The sequence below is a fragment of the Podarcis tiliguerta genome (genome assembly GCF_965153285.1).
Source record: "Podarcis tiliguerta genome assembly, chromosome: 18".
Taxonomy (NCBI): domain Eukaryota; kingdom Metazoa; phylum Chordata; class Lepidosauria; order Squamata; family Lacertidae; genus Podarcis; species Podarcis tiliguerta.
In genome coordinates this window covers 5,220,304-5,242,836 of record NC_139551.1, presented here as the reverse complement: position 1 = coordinate 5,242,836, position 22,533 = coordinate 5,220,304, and the positions used below count along the sequence as shown (strand labels likewise).

Sequence of the window (22,533 nt, the reverse complement as noted above, 5' to 3'; positions counted from 1 at the left end):
TTCGGCCATCAGCCTTCTTTATGATCCAGCTCTCACTTCCATACATCACTACTGGGAAAACCATAGCTTTAACTATACGGACCTTTGTTGGCAAGGTGATGTCTGTTTTTAATCTTGCGAACCAGCCCTCTTAGCTCAGCTGGTAGAACTCAAGACTCTTAATCTCAGGCTCGTGGATTCAAACCCAACGTTGGGCAAAAGATTCCTGCATTTCAGGGGTTTGGGCTTGGCGCTTCCAACTCTAGGATAAATAAAAGAACCTGTGTGAATGAAATCAAACGATGCCCTCTAACATTTGCCCTTTTCACAGCTTCCGCCCATGGCCTCGGGATCTTTCCCCTGAGCAAAAGTATAGGATCCACCTGCAAATTAGAGCTTGTGCGCACACATCAATTCTGTTTACAGAGATCCCTTTGATCACACATAAACACAGTGCCCAGACCGTCCTGAGGACTGGTTTATATTTTTGCCTTGGTTCCCTTAGGTGCTGGGAGTGTGGTTTAAAAATCCCGTCCGGCCTGGTTGGGCAGCGAAATTAAATATTAAGCATTAAATGGTGATCTTTAAAAGCCTGGTTTCTCTCTCTGTCTCTCGTTCTCCATTAGCAGATCAGGACAACGAGTGTTTGAGGCCCCCGCAAAGTTAAATTCTAAACTCCTGGCTGAAAATGTTCTTGCCCAGATTTTGCTTGCTTCCCCTTGCAGCCTTTTAAAAAAAAGAAATGTTCTCATTACTTTCATCCTCAGACTATACAAATTGTTCTTTGAGGGTTATGATGAGGCTAAATCTTAGGACACAGCCTGTAATGGATGGCAGTGATAACTTTATTCCCAGGTTTCATATCTGTTGAGAGAGAGAGAGGCACATATACCATATTTTTTGCTCTATAAGACTCACTTTTACCCTCCTAAAAAGTAAGGGGAAATGGGTGTGCGTCTTATGGGGTGAATGCAGGCTGCGCAGCTATCCCAGAAGCCAGAACAGCAAGAGGGATAGCTGCTTTCACTGCACAGCGATCCCTCTTGCTGTTCTGGCTTCTGAGATTCAGAATATTTTTTTTCTTCTTTTCCTCCTCCAAAAACTAGGTGCGTCTTGTGGTCTGGTGCGTCTTATAGAGCGAAAAATACGGTATATAGTTTTATATTCCTTATTGAATTATTATTTTTCTAAAAACCACATAAATGCAAGTGCGCGATGTAAGATAAGGCACAAAAAAGAAAAGAAATTGGACCTGTGTATGAAAACAAAACAAAACAACAGAAAAACTGTGTGCCTTTCAAAAAATAATATTATTGCAGTTCAACAAACCTTAACCTAATAGGGTATTTATAAAAAGGAATTGCAAATACCGTTGACTTTGTGCTGGCAAGTCTGTGTTTGCACGCAACTTGTTCGGGTGTAGCGAGTTTGTATGTATCTTCAGTCGTTAAAAAAAGCCACATTATTATTATTATTATTATTATTATTATTATTATTTTCCTGTTCATACTACATCTTTTCGCTGAAGTAAGGGATCAGAGAGTTCATTCATATTGTCCCTTTGTTAAATTCCATGTCTTGGGCCCGTAGAATTCAAAAGGATTGTTTTCCCCTGCAAATTTCAGATTATTCCGTACAGTCTAGTGAATTATTATTATTATTATTATTATTATTATTATTATTGTTATTTTCCTGTTCATACTGCATCTTTTTGCCAAAGTAAGGACTCAGAGAGTCTATTGATATTGTCCCTTTGTTAGATTCTTGGGCCCGTAGAATTCAAAAGGATTGTTTTCCCCTGCAAATTTCAGATTATTCCGCACAGTCTAGTGAATTATTATTATTATTATCATCATCATCATCATCATCATCATCATCATCATTATTTTCCTGTTCATACTGCATCTTTTTGCCAAAGTAAGGGCTCAGAGAGTCTATTGATATTGTCCCTTTGTTAGATTCCATGTCTTGGGCCCGTAGAATTCAAAAGGATTGTTTTCCCCTGCAAATTTCAGATTATTCCGCACAGTCTAGTGAATTATTATGATTCTTCCTAACCGCTCGGCGGCGAAACTTTCTGCGCAGGTTCAGGGACAGGAAATCCCCTTTCACACTTAACGGAGACGCGCTTCCGAGCTTCGCTCTTGAGCAGACAGCCCTCGAACTGCAAAAACATCTGTGCCAAGAATGCAAAGTTACATAACTTCTAGAGAAGCTGGAGAAAATGAAATGGAATGGAGGGTTGGCAGAGTATCAGGGGACAGACAACCAGTGATCTAAGGGATCAGGATTAGGCCTGGGCTGGGGTCTCCTCTCTGTGCGATATGAACGAAATTTTCTCGGTGAGAAACTCGCCAACTAAGCCAAGCAGAGGGAGGAAGAAGAGGACGTTGGCAATGGCTGGTTAAGGGGTTTTAAACTGCCCCTTTCGTAGGACCCTAAGGTAAAGGGACCCCTGACCATTAGGTCCATCCGTGGCCGACTCTGGCGTTGCGGCGCTCATCTCGCTTTATTGGCCGAGGGAGCCGGCATACAGCTTCCGGGTCATGTGGCCAGCAGGACTAAGCCGCTTCTGGCCAACCAGAGCAGCGCACAGAAACGCCGTTTACCTTCCCACCGGAGCGGTGCCTATTTATCTCCTTGCACTTTGACGTGCTAGGTTGGCAGGAGCAGGGACTGAGCAACGGGAGCTCACCCCATCATTGCGGGGATTCGAACCGCCGACCTTCTGATCGGCAAGTCCTAGGCTCTGTGGTTTAACCCACAGCGCGACCCGCGTCCCACCCATGAGATAGAGGGACTGAAATTGCCCGTCACGGCCATTATTTCCAATGGATTTACTCCGAGTAGGATTTAGTTGGAGGCAACCACCGCTGTCTTCCATAGGTAGAGGTTTCCTGAGATGTAGATTCTGTTTCTGACGGCTTCCTATTCCACCCTTTTGTCGCCAGCGAAGTTTCCTTCTCCTTGGAAACGTTGTCCGTCTGCCCCGGGTAGGATTAAGCTGTGGCTATTCTTGCACAGCATCTGAAATCCCTCAGAGCTCTTTATCCCCGTTCGCACAGAGAGAGAGAGAGCGCCTCAGGGACTTAAAGTGCAAAGCGGATTGTGTAGCAAAAATAGATCGGGGGGGCGGGCGGAGGAAAAGCCTTGTCATACACTTCCGAGGACACCTTCGACTCTGGCGTGCGACATCATTGCACAGCCGACGCACGGCCTTGTTCACGAGACAAGCGGGGCCGCGTTTATTTTTAAAACGGCAAAGTCAAAAGAGCAGCGGCTGCGTTTCTGAGTTTGCTGCTTGGGCAGCAGGGTTAGAAAATAAGTCCCCATCTCCCCCCCCCTCTTTTAAAGAGAATGCTTTTGGTTCCTCTTTAGATGTGCAAATGTGGTTTGCATATCCGTCCCCTCCAGCATTTCTCTGATGAAAACGGAGATGCCCTATTCCATACCCTTCAGCGTTTCTCAGATGGAAAGAGGGGGGTCCTAAAGCAAAGTGGGGCATTCTGGGATCAAGTCAGAAACTGGGACCGTCCCTGGAAAATAGAGACAGTTGGAGGGTCTGAATGTGCTTCTTTTATAGGTCAAAAGCAGTACAGTGGTGCCTCGCAAGACGAAATTAATTCGTTCCGCGAGCGTTTTCGTTGAGCGAGTTTTTTCGTCTTGCGAAGCACCACTGCAGTTAAACACTAACAACGGGGGGGAGGAGTGGGGAGAAGCAGGACAGCTGCCGCAGCCGGTACCTCGGACTCACCCGCGCGGTGGCCACCGCGCGACACGGCTGCTGGAGGGCGGCGGGGCTCAGGAGCGTGACTCTGGCTGCAATGCTGGCTGCTGGCGGCAACAGCTCCTGAGGGGAGTGCGCGAGGGAGGTGGGCAGCAGCGCGAGGCAGCCGGAAGGTCGGCCATCAGCCGGAAGGTGGGAGGGAGCCGGAGGAGCGGGGAAGCGAGCGTGCGTGCGTGCAGTGACCGTCGCCATGACAGGAGAGGCAGGGCTGTTTCGTCTAGCGAAGCAAGCCCTTAGGGAAATCCGTCTTGCGAAGCTCCTCAGAAAACGAAAAACCCTTTCGTCTAGCGGGTTTTTCGTCTTCCGAGGAATTCGTCTTGCGGGGTACCACTGTACTTTGAATTGGGCCCAGAAGATAATTGCTAGCCAGTGAAGTGCTCTCTGCTGGGTTCCCGGTAACCTCGCTTCTCGCAGGGAGGGAGCCGCCAGAAGGCCCTCGGAGCTGGACCCCAGTGTCCGGGCAGAACGATGGGGGTGGAGACACTCCTTCAGGTACAGTGGTACCTTGGTTTATGAACTTAATCTGTTCCAGAAATCTGTTCTTAAACCAAAGCTTTCTTAAACCAAGGCATGCTTTCCCATAGCAGTTTACAAATGGAACACACTCAACAGGAAGCGAAACATGTTCTTATTCCAAGGCAAAGCTCACAAACCAAAACACCTGCTTCCAGGTTTGCAGCATTCTTAATCAAGTTTTTCAAAAACTAAGCTGTTCTTAAACCAAGGTACAACAACAACAACAACAACAACAACAATAATAATAATAATAATAATAATTTATTATTTATACCCTGCCCATCTGGCTGGGTTTCCCCAGCCACTCTGGGCGGCTTCCAACAGAACGCTAAAATACAATAACTTATTAAACATTAAAATTTCCCTAAACAGGGCTGCCTTCAGATGTCTTCTAAAAGTCTGGTAGTTATTTTTCTCTTTGACATCTTGTGGGAGAGTGTTCCACGGGGTGGGTGCCACTACCAAGAAGGCCCTCTGCCTGGTTCCCTGTAACTTGGCTTCTCGTAGCGAGGGAACCGCCAGAAGGCCCTCGGAGCTGGACCTCAGTGTCCGGGCAGAATGATGGGGGTGGAGACGCTCCTTCAGATATACTGGGCCGAGGCCGTTTAGGGCTTCAAAGGTCAACACCAACACTTTGAATTGTGCTCGGAAACGTACTGGGAGCCAATGTAGGTCTTTCAAGACCGGTGTTATATGGTCTCGGCAGCCACTCCCAGTCACCAGTCTAGCTGCCGCATTCTGGATTAGTTGTAGTTTCCGGGTCACCTTCAAAGGTAGCCCCACGTAGAGCGCATTGCAGTAGTCCAAGCGAGAGATAACTAGAGCATGCACCACTCTGGCAAGACAGTCTGCGGTCAGGGAGGGTCTCATCCTGTGTACCAGATGGAGCTGATAAACAGCTGCCACTGTATATTCCAACATTTCCCCGATGAAAATAGGGACGTCCTAAGGAGTAGTGGGCCATTCTGGGATCAAATCAGAAACCAAATGGCTTCTGTAAATCCAGGACTGTCTCTGGAAAATAGGGACACTTAGAAGGTCACTGGCAGGCAGTGCAGTAGGCTCAGGATCCTTGCAATATGCTCAAACTGTCTTATCCCAGTGAGCAACTTGGTTGCTGAATTCTACACTGGTTGAAGCTTCTGAACTGTCTTCAGAGACAGTTCTGGGTTGCACCAATGTACTGGGTTGCACTAATCTAACCTCGAGGCTACTAGAGTTCGGGTACAATTAAGCAATAAAGCTCCTTGCCAAGTGTGCAAGGGCCCTTCTGTCCGGCCAAGATGCAAAAATCTTGTGTTCTCTCACGAAAGGAGCCTCTCCTCCCCCACTGAGGTCCAGCTCCGAGGGCCTTCTGGCGGTTCCCTCCCTGCGAGAGGCGAGGTTACACGGTACAAGGCAGAGGGCCTTCTCGGTGGTGGCGCCCACCCTGTGGAACGCCCTCCCATCAGATGCCAAGGAAATAAACAACTATCTGACTTTTAGAAGACATCTGAAGGCAGCCCTGTTTAGGGAGGTTTTTAATATTTGATGTTCTGTCGTGCTTTTGATATTCTGTTGGGAGCCGCCCAGAGTGGCTGGGGAAACCCAGCCAGATGGGCGAGGTATAAATAATAAATTTTTATTATCATCATCAAAAAGCAAGTGAGAATGGGGATGGGGTGGGGACGGAAGGAGAGAGAAATAGATAAAGGTAAAGGGACCCCTGACAATTAGGTCCAGTCGTGGCCGACTCTGGGGTTGCAGCGCTCATCTCACTTTACCAGCCGAGGGAGCCGGCGTACAGCTTCCGGGTTATGGGGCCAGCAGGATTAAGCCGCTTCTGGCGAACCAGAGCAGTGCACGGAAACACCGTTTACCTTCCCGCTGGAGCAGTGGCGTAGCATGGGTTGTCAGCACCCGGGGCAAGGCAAGTAATTTGCGCCCCCCCCCCACTGCACTGTCCCTCCCCCAGATAGTCCCTCGCTCTCTCTCCGCACCGCACCGCACGCCTGGCACCCTCCCCTCCACAGTGGGCGGCGACCCGGTGACCCGGCGGCTCGGATTCGCACAGCCAGCACTGCAATGAGAGAGAGTGAGTGAGCCAGGTAGGGGCAGAGAGCTGCGAGTGCGAGCGTGCCCCCCCCAGATGTTGCGACCGGTGCACCCGGCCCCCCCTGCACCCCCACGCTACGCCACTGCGCTGGAGTGGTACCTATTTATCTACTTGCACTTGGACGTGCTTTCGAACTGCTAGGTTGGCAGAAGCAGGGACCGAGCAACGGGAGCTCACCCTGTCGCGGGGATTCGAACCGCCGACCTTCTGATCGGCAAGTCCAAGGCTCTTTGGTTTAACCCACAGCGCCACCCGCGTCCCTGGGGGTGATCACAAGCAGGGTGTCCGAAAGAGGGAGCTAAAGCTGGGGCAGCGAAAAACCCGCCCGCACATCTGCAAAGCTAAGCAGGGTCCGATACGGTTTCAAATTGGATGGGGGCGGGGAGCTGCCTGTTGAGATTCCTGCATTGCAGGGGGTTGGACTAGATGACCCCCAGGTGTCCCTTGCAACTCTGCCGTGCTGTGATCCTGCAAATAGAGAGGGGGAGGGATGTGTTTTGGAGCCTGAGGTGGGAGTTTATGTCCCTAAGGCACACCTGTGGACTTGGCACAGGTCTCCGCAAAAATGCTACTATGGGTACCACCTTGTCCTCATTATGGTATCTCTCGCCTGCAGGTTTCAGGTGTGCAGCGGCAGACTTAAGATGCTCCCAGGTAACACCGATTCTGACAAACGGCTTATTAGAAGAAAACACATGAACCTGCATGTTTGGCTGGCAGCCCTGTTTGCAGCCGAGCAGAATGCTTTTTGGCACAAGGGGATTTATTTTCCCAAACGCGGCATTCATTCGGAAGCGATCGAGCTGCAAGGATTGCTCTGCCACTGCCATATTATGCAGACAGTTGTTGTTGTTCAGTCATTTAGTCGTGTCCAACTCTTTGTGAACCCCTGGACCAGAGCACGCCAGGCCCTCCTGTCTTCCACTGCCTCCCGCAGTTTGGTCAGACTCATGCTGGTAGCTTCGAGAACACTGTCCCACCATCTCGTCCTCTGTCATCCCCGTCTCCTTGTGCCCTCCATCTTTCCCAACTTCAGGGTCTTTTCCAGGGAGTCTTCTCTTCTCATGGGGTGGCCAAAGTATTGGAGTCTCAGCTTCAGGATCTGTCCTTCCAGTGAGCACTCAGGGCTGATTTCCTTCAGAATGGAGAGGTTTGATCTTCTTGCTGTCCATGGGACTCTCAAGAGTCTCCTCCAGCACCAGAATTCAAAAGCATCCATTCTTCGGTGATCGGCCTTCTTTATGGTCCAGCTCTCACTTCCATACATCACTACTGGGAAAACCATAGCTTTAACTATACAGACCTTTGTCGGCAAGGTGATGTCTTTGCTTTTTAAGATGCTGTCTAGGTTTGTCATTGCTTTCTCCCAAGAATCAGGCGTCTTTTAATTTCGTGGCTGCTGTCACCATCTGCAGTGATCATGGAGTCCAAGAAAGTAAAATCTCTCACTGCCTCCATTTCTTCCCCTTCTATTTGCCAGGAGGTGATGGGCCCAGTGGCCATGATCTTCGTTTTTTTGATGTTGAGCTTCAGACCATATTTTGCGCTCTCCTCATTAAAAGGTTCTTTAATTCCTCCTCACTTTCTGCCATCAAGGTTGTGTCATCTTCATATCTGCGGTTGGTTGATATTTCTTTCGGCAATCTTAATTCCGGCTTGGGATTCATCCAGCCCAGCCTTTCGCATGATGAATTCTGCATATAAGTTAAACAAGCAGGGAGACAATATACAGCCTTGCCGTACTCCTTTCCCAATTTTGAACCCATCAGTTGTTCAATATCCAGTTCTACCTGTCGCTTCTTGTCCCACATAGAGATTTCTCAGGTGACAGATGAGGTGATCAGGCACTCCCGTTTCTTTAAGAACTTGCAATAGTTTGCTGTGGTCGACACAGTCAAAGGCTATGCAGAAGAAGAAGAAGAAGAGTTTGGATTTGATATCCCGCCTTTCACTCCCTTTAAGGAGTCTCCAAGCGGCTAACATTCTCCTTTCCCTTCCTCCCCCACAACAAACACTCTGTGAGGTGAGTGGGGCTGAGAGACTTCAGAGAAGTGTGACTGGCCCAAGGTCTCCTAGCAGCTGCATGCGGAGGAGCGGGGAAGCGAACCCGGTTCCCCAGATTACGAGACTACCGCTCTTAACCACTACACCACACTGGCTCTACTCATATGCAGACAGAACTGCTCTTAACCTGGCACAGGTGTGTCCAGGATGGAATTTTCCCCTTGGTCAGCAGTCGCCCTACAAGTTTCTAGTCCTCTGGCATCAGTACTGCTCTCCCTTATTTGGCATAGATAGCAAACTATTGGCGTAGGACCACGGTTTTAAACATCTTCCTTTTGCGTTGCTGCTGGAAAACAGAGGGAAGCGGTGGGCGAGGGTCAGTTATCATATTTCTGTGTTCTGTACACCTGATAAAACCCTGTGACAACACAAGAACTTTGAACTTGACCTGGCAGCGCATGGGCAGTCGATACAGATATTTCCCAGGGGTGTCATGTGCTGTTGCCTGTCTTCCTCCCCCCCCCCCGTCTGCAGTCCAGCCGCTGCATTCTGCAACCCGCTGCTCTGTCCCTGCTCCTGCCCACCTAGCAGTTCGAAAGCACACCGGTGCAAGTAGATAAATAGGTACCACTCCGGCGGGAAGGTAAACGGCGTTTCCATGCACTGCTCTGGCTCACCAGAAGTGGCTTAGTCCTGCTGGCCACATGACCCGGAAGCTGTACGCAGGCTCCCTCGGTCAGTAAAGCGAGATGAACACCGCAACCCCAGAGTCAGTCACGACTGGACATAATGGTCAGGGGTCCCTTTACCTTAACCTACAGTAGGGACATGGGTGGCGTTGTGGTCTAAACCACGGAGCCTAGGGCTTGCCGATCAGAAGGTCGTTGGTTCAAATCCCTGTGACGGGGTGAGCTCCCATTGCTCAGTCCCTGCTCCTGCCAACCTAGCAGTTTGAAAGCACATCAAAGTGCAAGTAGATAAATAGGTACCACTCCGGAGGGAAGGTAAACGGCATGTTCGTGCGTTGCTCTGGTTCGCCAGAAATGGCTTAGTCCTGCTGGCCACATGACCTGGAAACTGTATGCTGGCTCCCTCGGCCAGTAAAGCGAGATGAGCGCCGCAACCCCAGACTCGTTCACGACTGGACTTAACAGTCAGGGGTCCCTTTACTTTTACAGGGGAGATTCCCGAAATTACCATTCAGAGAGAGAAGGATAGACTCAGTTGTTCCTGTTCTCCTGCACTGACCCTGGTATCAGACAGTTCATTAATGCTTTGGTTGTTCGCTGGGACTCAGACAAATGTAAAGTATCATAGAATCATAGAGTTGGAAGGGACCCCAGGGGTCATCTAGTCCAGCCCCCTTCAATGTAGGAATCCCAACGTATCCATTCTGAAGGAAATCAGCCCTGAGTGCTCACTGGAAGGACAGATCCTGAAGCTGAGGCGCCAATACTTTGGCCACCTCATGAGAAGAGAAGACTCCCTGGAAAAGACCCTGATGTTGGGAAAGATGGAGGGCACAAGGAGAAGGGGACGACAGAGGACGAGATGGTGGGACAGTGTTCTCGAAGCTACCAGCATGAGTTTGACCAAACTGCGGGAGGCAGTGGAAGACAGGAGTGCCTGGCGTGCTCTGGTCCATGGGGTCACGAAGAGTCGGGCACGACTAAACGACTAAACAACAACAAATTCATTAATCTATTGGCGCCCGCCCTGTGGAACGCCCTCCCATCAGATGTCAAAGCAATAAATAACTACCTGACATTTAGAAGACATCTTAAGGCAGCCCGTTCAGGGAAGTTTTTAATCTGTGATATTTTACTGTATTTTTTGTTTCTATGGAAGCCGCCCAGAGTGGCTGGGGAAAGCCAGCCAGATGGGCGGGGTACAAATAAATTATTATTATTATTATTAGGGAGTGGCAATCAGTTCGTTGTGGTTACGCAGGATGGAGATAGCAGCCCGGTGTCTGAACCACGCAACGAGGATTTGCTAATGTTCAATCGACAATAAGTGTGCAGATTGTGCAAAGCGGTTTTATGGCGCCAGACCCTGCTGGAATCCTGCCTATGCTGTCAACAGAGGCTCGAGAATTTGAGAGCTTGAGATCTGCAGGTTATTGGTGGGTCGTGCTCATCTCAAGAAAAAACATCACCTACAGATTTTAGCCGGGGTGGGGGACAGGATGCTCAACCGAGACCTTCCTTGTGCCTGATCTAGCAGAGCTATTGTCTTTCTCTCTAATGAATGATAGCAAAACAGGAGGTCTGGTCTGCAGGCATCTGAGACCAATGGCTGTGCCATTGTGGGAACCGGATGCTGGGCAAAATGGGACCACTGGCCGGCTCCGAGACACCTCTGAAGTTCTTGCGAGTCACAGTGGGAGAGGAGCTCTTGCCCTTCTGCCTGTGGGGTTTCCTGGAGGGACCAGAAAAAACAGGATCCAGGACTTTTGATGCAGGAGACAGAGCCGCAGGAATCTCCGGAAGTTCTCACCGTCCTGCCAAGAAGACTCCTTCGACCCAGCATGCCAGGAGAACTCTGCAGAAAGCTGGCAGGCCATCAGAGGGGCATCACGATCCGTATCCCTGCCTCCTGGAAGAAGCAGAGCAGGATGCAAATCTTCCTGGACAATCCGTGGCATGTTTCAGAGTCCCAAAAGGAATGCGCTAACCTTATTGCAGGCAGGGGGTGGTGCCACAGGAGGAAGGGATGTCAGAGAGGAAGGGAGCTCAGCTCTTACAGTAAAAGGTAAAGGGACCCTTGACCGTAAGGTCCAGTCATGGCCGACTCTGGGGTTGCGGCGCTCATCTCGCTTTACTGGCCGAGGGAGCCGGCATGCAGCTTCCGGGTCATGTGGCCAGCAGGACTAAGCCGCTTCTGGCAAACCAGAGCAGCGCACGGAAATGCCGTTTACCTTCCCGCCGGAGCGGTACCTATTTATCTACTTGCACTTTGACGTGCTTTCGAACTGCTAGGTGGGCAGGAGCAGGGACCGAGCAACAGGAGCTCACCCCGTTACAGGGATTCGAACCGCCGACCTTCTGATCGACAAGCCCAAGAGGCTCAGTGGTTTAGACCACAGCACCACCTGTGTCAATGGGTCAACACTGAACATGACTAATATAAAATGCAACTCGCAATATATACGACGGTGCTTTAAAGGTAAAGGTAAAGGGACCCCTGACCATTAGGTCCAGTCGCAAACGACTCTGGGGTTGCGGCGCTCATCTCGCTTTACTGGCCGAGGGAGCCGGCGTACAGCTTCCGGGTCATGTGGCCAGCAGGACTAAGCCGCTTCTGGCAAACCAGAGCAGCGCACGGAAGCGCCGTTTACCTTCCCACCAGAGCGGTACCTATTGATCTACTTGCACTTTGATGTCCTTTCGTACTGCTAGGTTGGCAGGTGCAGGGACCGAGCAACGGAAGCTCACCCCGTCATTGCAGGGATTCAAACCACCGACCTTCATCAGAGAAATGTTGGAGGGTATGGAATTATGTGAGCCAGGGGATAAGTAACTCTGCAACCTTTAGAAGACATCTGAAGGCAGCTCTGTTCAGTCGTACCTCGGAAGTTGAACGGAATCTGTTCTGGAAGTCCGTTCGATTTCCAAAACATTCGAAAACCAAAGCGCGGCTTCCGATTGGCTTCAGGAAGCTCCTCCAGCCAATCGGAAGCTGCGGAATCACCGTCGGACGTTCGACATCCAAAAATAGTTCGCAAACTGGAATAGTCACTTCCGGGTTTGCGGCGTCCGGGAGCCAAAACATTCAAAAAGTAAGCTGTTTGAAAACCAAGGTACGACTGTATAGGGAAGTGGTTTTTTTGATATTTCATTTTTTATTATGTTTTTATCTCTGTTAGAAGCCACCCAGAGCGTCTGGGGCAACCCAGTCATATGGGTGGGGTATAAATAAAATTAATAATCATCACCGTCATGGAATAGGGCATCCCTATTTTTATCGGGTGGGACGCGGGTGGCACTGTGGGTAAAAGCCTTAGCGCCTAGGGCTTGCTGATCGAAAGGTCGGCGGTTCGAATCCCCACGGCGGGGTGCGCTCCGGTCGTTCGGTCCCAGCGCCTGCCAACCTAGCAGTTCGAAAGCACCCCCGGGTGCAAGTAGATAAATAGGGACCGCTTACTAGTGGGAAGGTAAACTGCGTTCTGTGTGCTGCGCTGGCTCGCCAGATGCAGCTTGTCACCCTGGCCACGTGACCCGGAAGTGTCTTCGGACAGCGCTGGCCCCCGGCCTCTTGAGTGAGATGGGCGCACAACCCTAGAGTCTGTCAAGACTGGCCCGTACGGGCAGGGGTACCTTTACCTTTACCTTTATTTTTATCGGAGACATGTCGGAGGGTGTGGAATATTTTCATCAGAGAAATGTTGGAGGGGAAGACAATTCTCAGATGATGTTGTTATGATGATGATGATGGTGAAATAGGACAGGCTTCCTCAGCCTCGGCCCTCCAGATGTTTTGAGACTACAATTCCCATCATCCCTGACCACTGGTTCTGCTAGCTAGGGATCATGGGAGTTGTAGGCCAAAAACACCGGGAGGGCTGAGGTTGAGAAGGACCAGAACAGGACACCAGAGAAATGCAATAGGGTGCCGAATAAGTCGGCAGATTTTTGGGAATGACCCTTCTGTGCCCCCGAAACAGCTGCTGCCAGCCACTGCTGCGCACACTAGGCGACATGGGCAAAAGCGAGGGGTTGATTTGAACTGCCTTCCTGTAGAAGCAGCCCCGGCTTGCACGTGGGCTGCCGGGGAGGAAACATCTGCAGGGTGCGAGTGCGAGTTTCGGAACACCACGGTCTCCCCTCCTTGAGCAACCTTTGAGGTAAGGGCCTGGCAGCTGCGAAGATCTGTGGCCTTGCACCAAAAAAAAAAAGGAGAGAGAGAATGCAAACCGTGGGTGGAGGCAGCCGAGTTAATCTGATAAAAAGGGATCCTTAAAGGGAAACATCAGCTTAATCTCATTTGTTCCTTCTCCTGCTCCGAGCAGAGGCTGGAAGCTGCAACAGAGACTTGTCGTCAGAGGGAGCCGCTTTGGACCTCAAAAGCGGCCTTTGTGCAAGGTCAGAGCTTGGGGGTGGTCTCTGCGGGGTTCGGGGCTCGGCTTGCTTCGTTTCGGAGCAGGACCTCCCTGCCCGAGGGCCAGGGGGCCAGGCGTGCGGCCCTCGCGAAGGTAGCTCATCGAGTGCTTACCTGTGTGGAGGTTGTCCTTCGATGCAATGGTGCTCTTGGGTTACCTGGGTGAAAGATGGAGAGATTTGAGCAGCAGGTGTGTGTGTTTGTTTGTGTTTGTGTCTGTTTGTTTGAGTGTGTGTGTGTGTGTGTGAGAGAGAGAGAGAGAGAGAGAGAGAGAGAGAGAAGGAGAATGTATATGCCAGTCGAGTTGGTACGGCCCCCAGAAAGTCACCCAAAACGGAATGCGGCCCGGCCTTCAACGTCCCATTCATGTTTTTTTTTTTTTTTTTTTTTTATTATTATTATTATTACAGCTACTACTATATGGGACGCGGGTGGCGCTGTGGGTTAAACCACAGAGCCTAGGACTTGCCGATCAGAAGGTTGGTGGTTCGAATCCCCACGACGGGGTGAGCTCCCGTTGCTCGGTCCCTGCTCCTGCCAACCTAGCAGTTCGAGAGCACGTCAAAGTGCAAGTAGATAATTAGGTACCGCTCCGGCGGGAAGGTAAACGGTGTTTCCGAGCGCTGTTCGCCAGAAGCGGCTTAGTCATGCTGGCCACATGACCCGGAAGCTGTACGCCGGCTCCCTCGGCCAATAAAGCGAGATGAGCGCCGCAACCCCAGAGTCGGCCACGACTGGACCTAATGGTCAGGGGTCCCTTTACCTTTACTGCTACTATTTCAAATCTTATTTATTGGTGTTTTCACAAAAAAGAGAGAAAAACTTCACAAATGTTAACATAAATAAATGACTTTATCCATTGACTTCCCGACCTCTCCTCCTTTCCATATTTACCCTTCTCATGTATATTTTAAGCTATTTATCTTAACAACTAACTCTGTGGCTCATATTTCAAGTCCTGCTCACATTTTCGCATCCCGATAGTAGTTTTTTAAATACCCAGTGAGAGGTCTCCAGTCCTCAATTATTATTTTGGGGGGCATTTTGGTCTCTTATGTTTGCTGTTAATCTTGCCAGTTCCGCTTACTGCATTGTTCTCAAAAGCCATTCTTATTTTGTTTTAAACTTCTCCTTCTTTCCATCTTTGGGCATACAGTGTGTGTGTGTGTGTGTGCGCGCGCGTGTGTTTTAACCAACTCTTTTGGTACATCATTATCTAGGTTATTATTATTATTATTATTATTACCTTGCAGGAAGTCTTAGTTTTGAACCGTTTACTTGCGAGTAGAAATGTAGCTATCTCTGCGCATGTGATCCCAGCGGTCTCATAGGCACCGTTGTTCAGTGGTTAGAATAAGCACGCTTTTGAACTGTTCAGCCCACCATCTTGATTCAAAATGGCACCCGAACGTTGGCGGAAACCTGTTGCTCACCCTCGGGCGCCGTTGTGCAAATCTTGATATCATTACCCAAAATGTGCCGCGAGCAAACAACTTTCTAAAATATAGCGTTAGGTACACATGTAGCTTTCGCTCTTTTGTTTTTAATTACCGGTGTTTACTTGCTTTTGTTGTTGTTGTTGAGTCGTTTAGTCGTGTCCAACTCTTCGTGACCCCCTGGACCAGAGCATGCCAGGCCCTCCTGTCTTCCACTGCCTCCCACACTTTGGTCAAACTCATGCTGGTAGCTTCGAGAACACTGTCCCACCATCTCGTCCTCCGTCGTCCCCTTCTCCTTGCGCCCTCCATCTTTCCCAACATCAGGGTCTTTTCCAGGGAGTCTTCTCTTCTCATGAGGTGGCCAAAGTCTTGGAGCCTCAGCTTCAGGATCTGTCCTTCCAGTGAGCACTCAGGGCTGATTTCCTTCAGAATGGAGAGGTTGGATCTTCTTGCAGTCCATGGGACCCTCAAGAGTCTCCTCCAGCACCAGAATTCAAAAGCCTCCATTCTTCGGCGATCAGCCTTCTTTATGGTCCAGCTCTCACTTCCATACATCACTTCTGGGAAAACCGTAGCTGTAACTATACGGACCTTTGTTAGCAAGGTGATGTCTCTGCTTTTTAAGATGCTGTCTAGGTTTCTCATCACTTTTCTCCCAAGAAGCAGGCGTCTTTTAATTTCGTGGCTGCTGTCAGCATCTGCAGTGATCATGGAGCCCAAGAAAGTAAAATCTCTCACTGCCTCCATTTCTTCCCCTTCTATTTGCCAGGAGGTTATTGTGTCTTTATTGTGTGAACCACCCTGGGGCTGAGGGTGGTGTATTAACAATATTTAAAGTAATACTTTAAACTACAGGCTCCAGAAGGCCTCATAAATTTGCTCATTTGCCTTCTCAGCCTGGCTGTTGGTTCTTAGGTGCAATTCTGCGCACCACAATTTAAGAAGGATGTTGGCAAGCTGGAAAATGTGCAGAGGAGGGAGACCAGGATGATAAAGGGTCATAAGCCTGATGAGGAACGGTTGAAGGAACTGAGTATGTTTAGCCTGGGAAAGAGGAGACTGAGAGGAGTTATGAGAGCCATCTTCAGATATCTTGAGGGCTGTCCCATGGAGGAGGGAGCAAGCTTGTTTTCTCCTGCTCCGGAGAGCAGGACTCGAACCCATGGCTTCGAGTCCCAAGACAGGAGATTCCAACTAAATATCAGGAAGAACTTTCGGACAGTAAGAGCCGTTCAGCAGTGGAACAGTCTCCCATGAGAGGTGGTGGACTCTCCTTCCATGGAGGTTTTTAAGCAGAGGTTGGACGGCCATCTGTCATGGATGCTTTAGTTGAGATTCCTGCATCTCAAGGGGTTGGGATAGAGGGTCCCTTCTAACTCTAAAATTCTATAATTTGTATATTGTTATCTGGGTTTTCCTCCATTCCTGCCTGGAGATCCCAGGTATTCAGCTTGTCCAAAGCCGTTTCTCTCTGACTGCAGTAATAATAATAATAATAATAATAATAATAATAATAATAATACCAAACTTTTAGAAGACATCTGAAGAAGGCAGCCCTGTTTAGGGAAGCTTTTAATGTTTAATAGGTTGTTGAATTTTAGTGTTTTGTTGGAAGCCGCCCAGAGTGGCTGGGGAAACCCAGCCAGATGGGCGGGGTATAAATATTAAATTATTATCGTTATTATAAATTTATACCCCGCCCATCTGGCTGAGTTTGCCCAGGCACTCTGGGAGGCTTCCAACAGTACCTTGGTACCTTGGTTCTCAAACTTAATCCGTTCCAAAACCAAAGCGTTCCAAAACCGAGGCGCGCTTTCCCATAGAAAGTCATGCAAAACGGATTAATCCGTTCCAGACTTTTCAAAACAGCCCTTAAAGCAGCGATTGAACATGAATTTTACTATCGAACGAGGCCATTGATCCATAAAACGAAAGCAATAAACAATGTACTGCAGTCACACCATCCATCCATCAGTAGCTAAACTGGGTTCCAACGCAGTCACAAAAACAAAACAAAAAAGAGCCACGAAAACGCAAAATAAAGAGCCGAAACAGACAGACCTCAGCGTAACGCTCAAAACGGAGCACGTTCGGCTTCTGAAAAAAGTTCACAAACCGGAACACTTACTTCCGGGTTTGCAGTGTTTGGGTTCCAAGTTGTTTGAGAACCAAGACGTTTCAGAACCAAGGTAACACTGTCATTCATTTTGGTGCATTCATGAATCTTCTCATTAGGTACCTGTATGAATACAGGTAAAGGTAAAGGGACCCCTGACCATTAGGTCCAGTCGTGGCCGATTCTGGGGTTGCGGTGCTCATCTTGCTGTATTGGCCGAGGGAGCCGGCGTATAACTTCCGGGTCATGTGGCCAACAGGACTAAGCCGCTTCTGGCGAACCAGAGCAGCACACGGAAACGCCGTTTACCTTCCCGCCAGAGTGGTACCTATTTATCTACTTGCACTTTGACGTGCTTTTGAACTGCTAGGTTGGCAGGAGCAGGGACCGAACAACGGGAGCTCACCCCGTAGTGGGGATTTGAAAGGGTAAAGGGACCACTGTATTAAAGAAACGATAAAACATCATAAATCCTGCCTAAACAGGGTTGCCTGCAATTTGGAAGTAGTTTGCATGGAGCTTTCCAAAGCTGGACCTCCCAAACTAAGGCATCCATCTCCGGTCCTTGATTTCTGGCAGAAAGTTACCCCTGTTCCCAAAATCTAAGCCCGGTGAGAGAAAAGGCCTCTGGGCTGAAACAAAATCCCCTTTTCGGTGCCCCCCCCAACCCCTCAGAAGCATTAAATAGCTCTTTGCATTCATCAAACAGCGAGATGACCTTTTGCAGGAGCCGAGAGCACCCGAGTCCGCCACAACTTCAAGCAAAAGCCCTTGTGTGCATTTGTGTCGTCTAACAGTTTCGTTTCTATAGCAACCGGGTCCCCAGGATTTCCCGGGAAACGCCAGAGAGGCGCTTGGGCCCATCAGCCAGCTCGGATTTACCGTATTTTTTGCTCTATAAGACGCACTTTTTCCCTTCTAAAAAGTAAGGGGAAATGTGTGTGCGTCTTATGGAGCGAATGCAGGCTGCGCAGCTATCCTAGAAGCCAGAACAGCAAGAGGGATTGCTGCTTTCGCCGCACAGTGATCCCTCTTGCTGTTCTGGCTTCTGAGATTCAGAATATTTTTTTTCTTGTTTTCCTCCTCCAAAAACTAGATGTGTCTTATGGTCTGGTGCATCTTATAGAGCGAAAAATACGGTATTTATTTTCAAGCGAATCAGGAGAATTCTGAAGAGAGCAATTTTACCACTGATGGGCCTGTCCATAAGATGATATTGAGCCATTCTTATTCTTCTCCTTACCACTGTTTTGTTAAAATAATTTCAGTTCTAGAAAATAAAGTGATAAAAGGGGGGGGGAGAGATGGAGAGGAAACTTGCTAAAAATACGAGAAAGAATAGAATCATAGAGTTGGAAGAGACCACAAGGGCCATTGAGTCCAACCCCCTGCCAAGCAGGAAACACCATCAGAGCACTCCTAACATATGGTTGTCAAGCCTCTGCTTAAAGACCTCCAAAGAAGGAGACTCCACCACACTCCTTGGCAGCAAATTCCACTGTCAAACAGCTCTTACTGTCAGGAAGTTCTTCCTAATGTTTAGGTGGAATCTTCTTTCTTGTAGTTTGGATCCATTGCTCAGTGTCCGCTTCTCTGGAGCAGCAGAAAACAACCTTTCTCCCTCCTCTATGTGACATCCTTTTATATATTTGAACATGGCTATCATATCACCCCTTAACCTCCTCTTCTCCAGGCTAAACATGCCCAGCTCCCTTAGCCATTCCTCATAAAGATCTTATAGGATACAGAATCTATAACCAGTTGCATTTCCATACATTATTATCTAGACGTATGAGCCATATTATTGTCCTAATGTTGTTGTTTAGTCGTTTCGGCATGTCTGACTCTTCTTGACCCCATGGACAAATTCTGCGTCCACATGCAATCTGTTTGTAGGATCCATTTCTGTTGTCTAGCTGTCAGCTTCCATACCATGGGGGAGGAACAAAAGTATTTGTTCCTCTGAAAATTTTAACTTCTTTTTGCGCATAATTGTACTTATATAGTCCCGCGCTTTCTCCCAAAGCTTAGTGAGTATAGGGCACTGTAAGAAGATATGTTCAAAAGAGACATTATCCTCATTAAATCTCCAGCAAAGAGCTAAATTAGATAGTCCTTTTCTTACAAACAAAGTGGAATCCAATCGATTCTGAATATTATGTTCTGTTGTGTAAGTTGTGGTTTAAGAGCCATCGATGCCTTTAGTAAAACACTTTCCCACTTTGTAGCTCAGGGTTTTCCTAACTTAGGCCTCCAGCTGTTTTTGGACTACAGTCCTGAGGGATGATGGGAGTTGTAGTCCAAAAACAGCCAGAGATCCAAGTTTTGAAAAATCCTGGTCTTGGTAATATTGAAAAGTTCAATCCAGTGGTTTCTTAGAGTCTGCATATCAAACTCACCTATTAGTAACAGATATCTATAGAAGATCATGGCCACTGGTCCCATCACCTCCTGGCAAATAGAAGGGGAAGAAATGGAGGCAGTGAGAGATTTTACTCTCTTGGGCTCCATGATCACTGCAGATGGTGACAGCAGCCACGAAATTAAAAGACGCCTGCTTCTTGGGAGAAAGGCGATGACAAACCTAGACAGCATCTTAAAAAGCAGAGACATCACTTTGCTGACAAAGGTCTGTATAGTAAAAGCTATGGTTTTCCCAGTAGTGATGTATGGAAGTGAGAGCTGGACCATCAAGAAGGCTGATCGCCAAAGAATTGATGCTTTTGAATTATGGTGCTGGAGGAGACTCTTGAGAGTCCCATGGACTGCAAGAAGATCAAACCTCTCCATTCTGAAGGAAATCAGCCCTGAGTGCTCACTGGAAGGACAGATCGTGAAGCTGAGGCTCCAAGACTTTGGCCACCTCCTGAGAAGAGAAGACTCCCTGGAAAAGACCCTGATGTTGGGAAAGATGGAGGGCACAAGGAGAAGAGGACGACAGAGGACGAGATGGTGGGACAGTGTTCTTGAAGCTACCAGCATGAATTTGACCAACCTGTGGGAGGCAGTGGAAGATAGGAGTGACTGGTGTGCTCTGGTCCAGGGGGTCACTAAGATTCGGACACGACTAAGCGACTAAAAAACAACAGCAATCTATAGAAGGTGATCCCTGGCTTCCCCCCCCCTTCCTTTTCTTTTTGGTTTCAAAAGATTTGTCCAATTGTTCCAATATCTTTGGAGGTCAAGCCTTTAGATAGGTCTGCCATATGCCTGGGAATCAGGCAGCGAAATGGCGTCAGGGCGGGTTTCCTCTGAATTGGCAAAAATGTTGGGAAAAACCTGGACATATGGGCTATATACATACCGTATTTTCCGGCGTATAAGACGACTGGGCATATAAGACGACCCCCCAACTTTCCCAGTTAAAATATAGAGTTTTGGATGTACTTGCCGTTAAGACTACCCCCCTTCCAATGCACACCAAATAAAAATTTAAAAAACCAGTCTCCAGTCCGGCTCGGAAATCCGCTCCACTTTCCAGTGGCCGGGGGCTTCTGGGGCCAATTTTCAAGCGTATTTCTGCTTCATCTAGAGAGCTTGGGGTCCTCTGATTTAATTTGCGGTCGTTTTATCCTTTGGTGGGGAGTCGCTGCCGGAGCTGCTGCTACTGTAGCCGGCGTATAAGACGACCCCCGACTTTTGAGAAGATTTTCCTGGGTTAAAAAGTAGTCTTATACGCCAAATAATGCAGTATATATATTTAAAATCATTTGTTGTTGTTGTTGTTTAGTCATTTAGTCGTGTCCGCCTCTTCGTGACCCCATGGACCAGAGCACGCCAGGCCCTCCTGTCTTCCACTGCCTCTCGCAGTTTGGTCAAACTCATGTTTGTAGCTTTGAGAACACTGTCCCACCATCTCGTCCTCTGTCGTCCCCTTCTCCTTGTGTCCTCCATCTTTCCCAACATCAGGGTCTTTCCCAGGGAGTCTTTTCTTCTCCTGAGGTGGCCAAAGTCTTGGAGCCTCAGCTTCAGGATCTGTCCTTCCAGTGAGCACTCAGGGCTGATTTCCTTCAGAATGGATGCGTTTGATCTTCTTGCAGTCCATGGGACTCTCAAGAGTCTCCTCCAGCACCAGAATTCAAATGCATCAATTCTTCGGCGATCAGCCTTCTTTATAGTCCAGCTTTCACTTCCATACATCACTACTGGGAAAACCATAGCTTTTACTATACGGACCTTAAAATCATAGAGAAGCCCAAAAACATTTTGGGGGGTGGGGGAAAGAGATGTTCCTCAAAAAGAAACACCTCAACAACTTTGACAACAACAAAAACATGACAGCAACTTGTCCAGGTTTTCACTGAAGGTGAGAAAAAAATCTGGCTTGCTTTAAAGCGAAGATGCACACCAGGAACGTCCGTGATTCATAGCTCAGTCTTGCAGTGAGTAGCCTTTGCCGAGAAGCGGAAACAGATTATAGGAAATATTTGACACATGCCGGTATAAAAACAAGCCTAAAGCTGGCTGAAGTCTACATGTAGTTAGCTGCAAGTTGCAGCCTTTCCCTAGCTAATAGCTTCAGCTTTTGCGAAAGCGTGGAATGTGCAGGAACATTCTAACTGCTCAGTGGGGAGTGCTGTTGATAGAGAATTGTTGTGGTTGGTTTATCTATTAAGAAATTTAGGTGTTTCCCTTTGGCACCATAAACAACACAGCGTATGTGTGTGTATTGTTGAAACCAAGATAAGTGCAAGATAAGTTGCCTGCAATGAGTAAGTGAATCTGCCAGATTATCGTGGAGCTGGTTGCATATGTGTGGCTTTTTGGGGTGGGAAGAGATCAGGGCCTCAGAGCGTTGCTGGTGAATCAGAGATATTCAAGGAGGAACTAATCCTGACGACTGTGCTCTCTGCCCAGTGCCAGATTTACATTTAAACTAAACAAGCTATAGCTTAGGGCCCCACTCTCTTGGGGGCCCCCCAAAAAATTAAAGGAAAAAAACCACTGGATGTAATTTCCAAAATATAAGATAAAAGTACGTTTCCGAGCACAATTAAAAGTGTTGGTGCTGACATTTGAAGGCCTAAACGGCCTCGGTCCAGTATATCTGAAGGAGTGTCTCCACCCCCATCGTTCTGCCCAGACACTGAGGTCCAGCGCCAAGGGCCTTCTGGCGGTTCCCTCACTGCGAGAAGCCAGCTTACAGGGAACCAGGCAGAGGGCCTTCTCGGTGGTGGCGCCTGCCCTGTGGAAAGAGATAACAACTACCAGACTTTTAGAAGACATCTGAAGGCAGTCCTGTTTAGGGAAGCTTTTAATGTTTGATGTATTACAGTATTTTAATATTTTTCTGGAAGCCGCCCAGAGTGGCTGGGGAAGCCCAGCCAGATGGGCGGGGTATAAATAATAAATTATTATTATTATTATTATTATTATTATTATTATTAGCATTAAAAAACAAATAAAACAAAAACTACATACAGCAACAGTGTTTGGTGTTGTGTAGGCTCCTATGATGTAAGTCATGGGCCACGCCTGCTAGCCTGCTCCCTAAAAT

At 48.4% G+C, this 22,533-nt stretch overlaps 1 protein-coding gene across 3 annotated transcripts in view; it reads left to right on the top strand.

The window, feature by feature from the left end:
• Positions 1 to 22,533, top strand: part of CERS4 (ceramide synthase 4) — a 104,038-nt gene that overhangs the window by 35,438 nt on the left and 46,067 nt on the right. The window contains exon 1 of one of the 3 annotated variants that reach the window (XM_083421782.1): positions 13,316 to 13,465. The exons of the other annotated variants lie outside the window; for them this stretch is intronic. The gene's annotated coding sequence lies outside the window, so the exon portion shown is untranslated. Of the gene's footprint in view, positions 1 to 13,315; positions 13,466 to 22,533 lie in introns of those variants that run through there. 3 annotated transcript variants of the gene reach the window in all.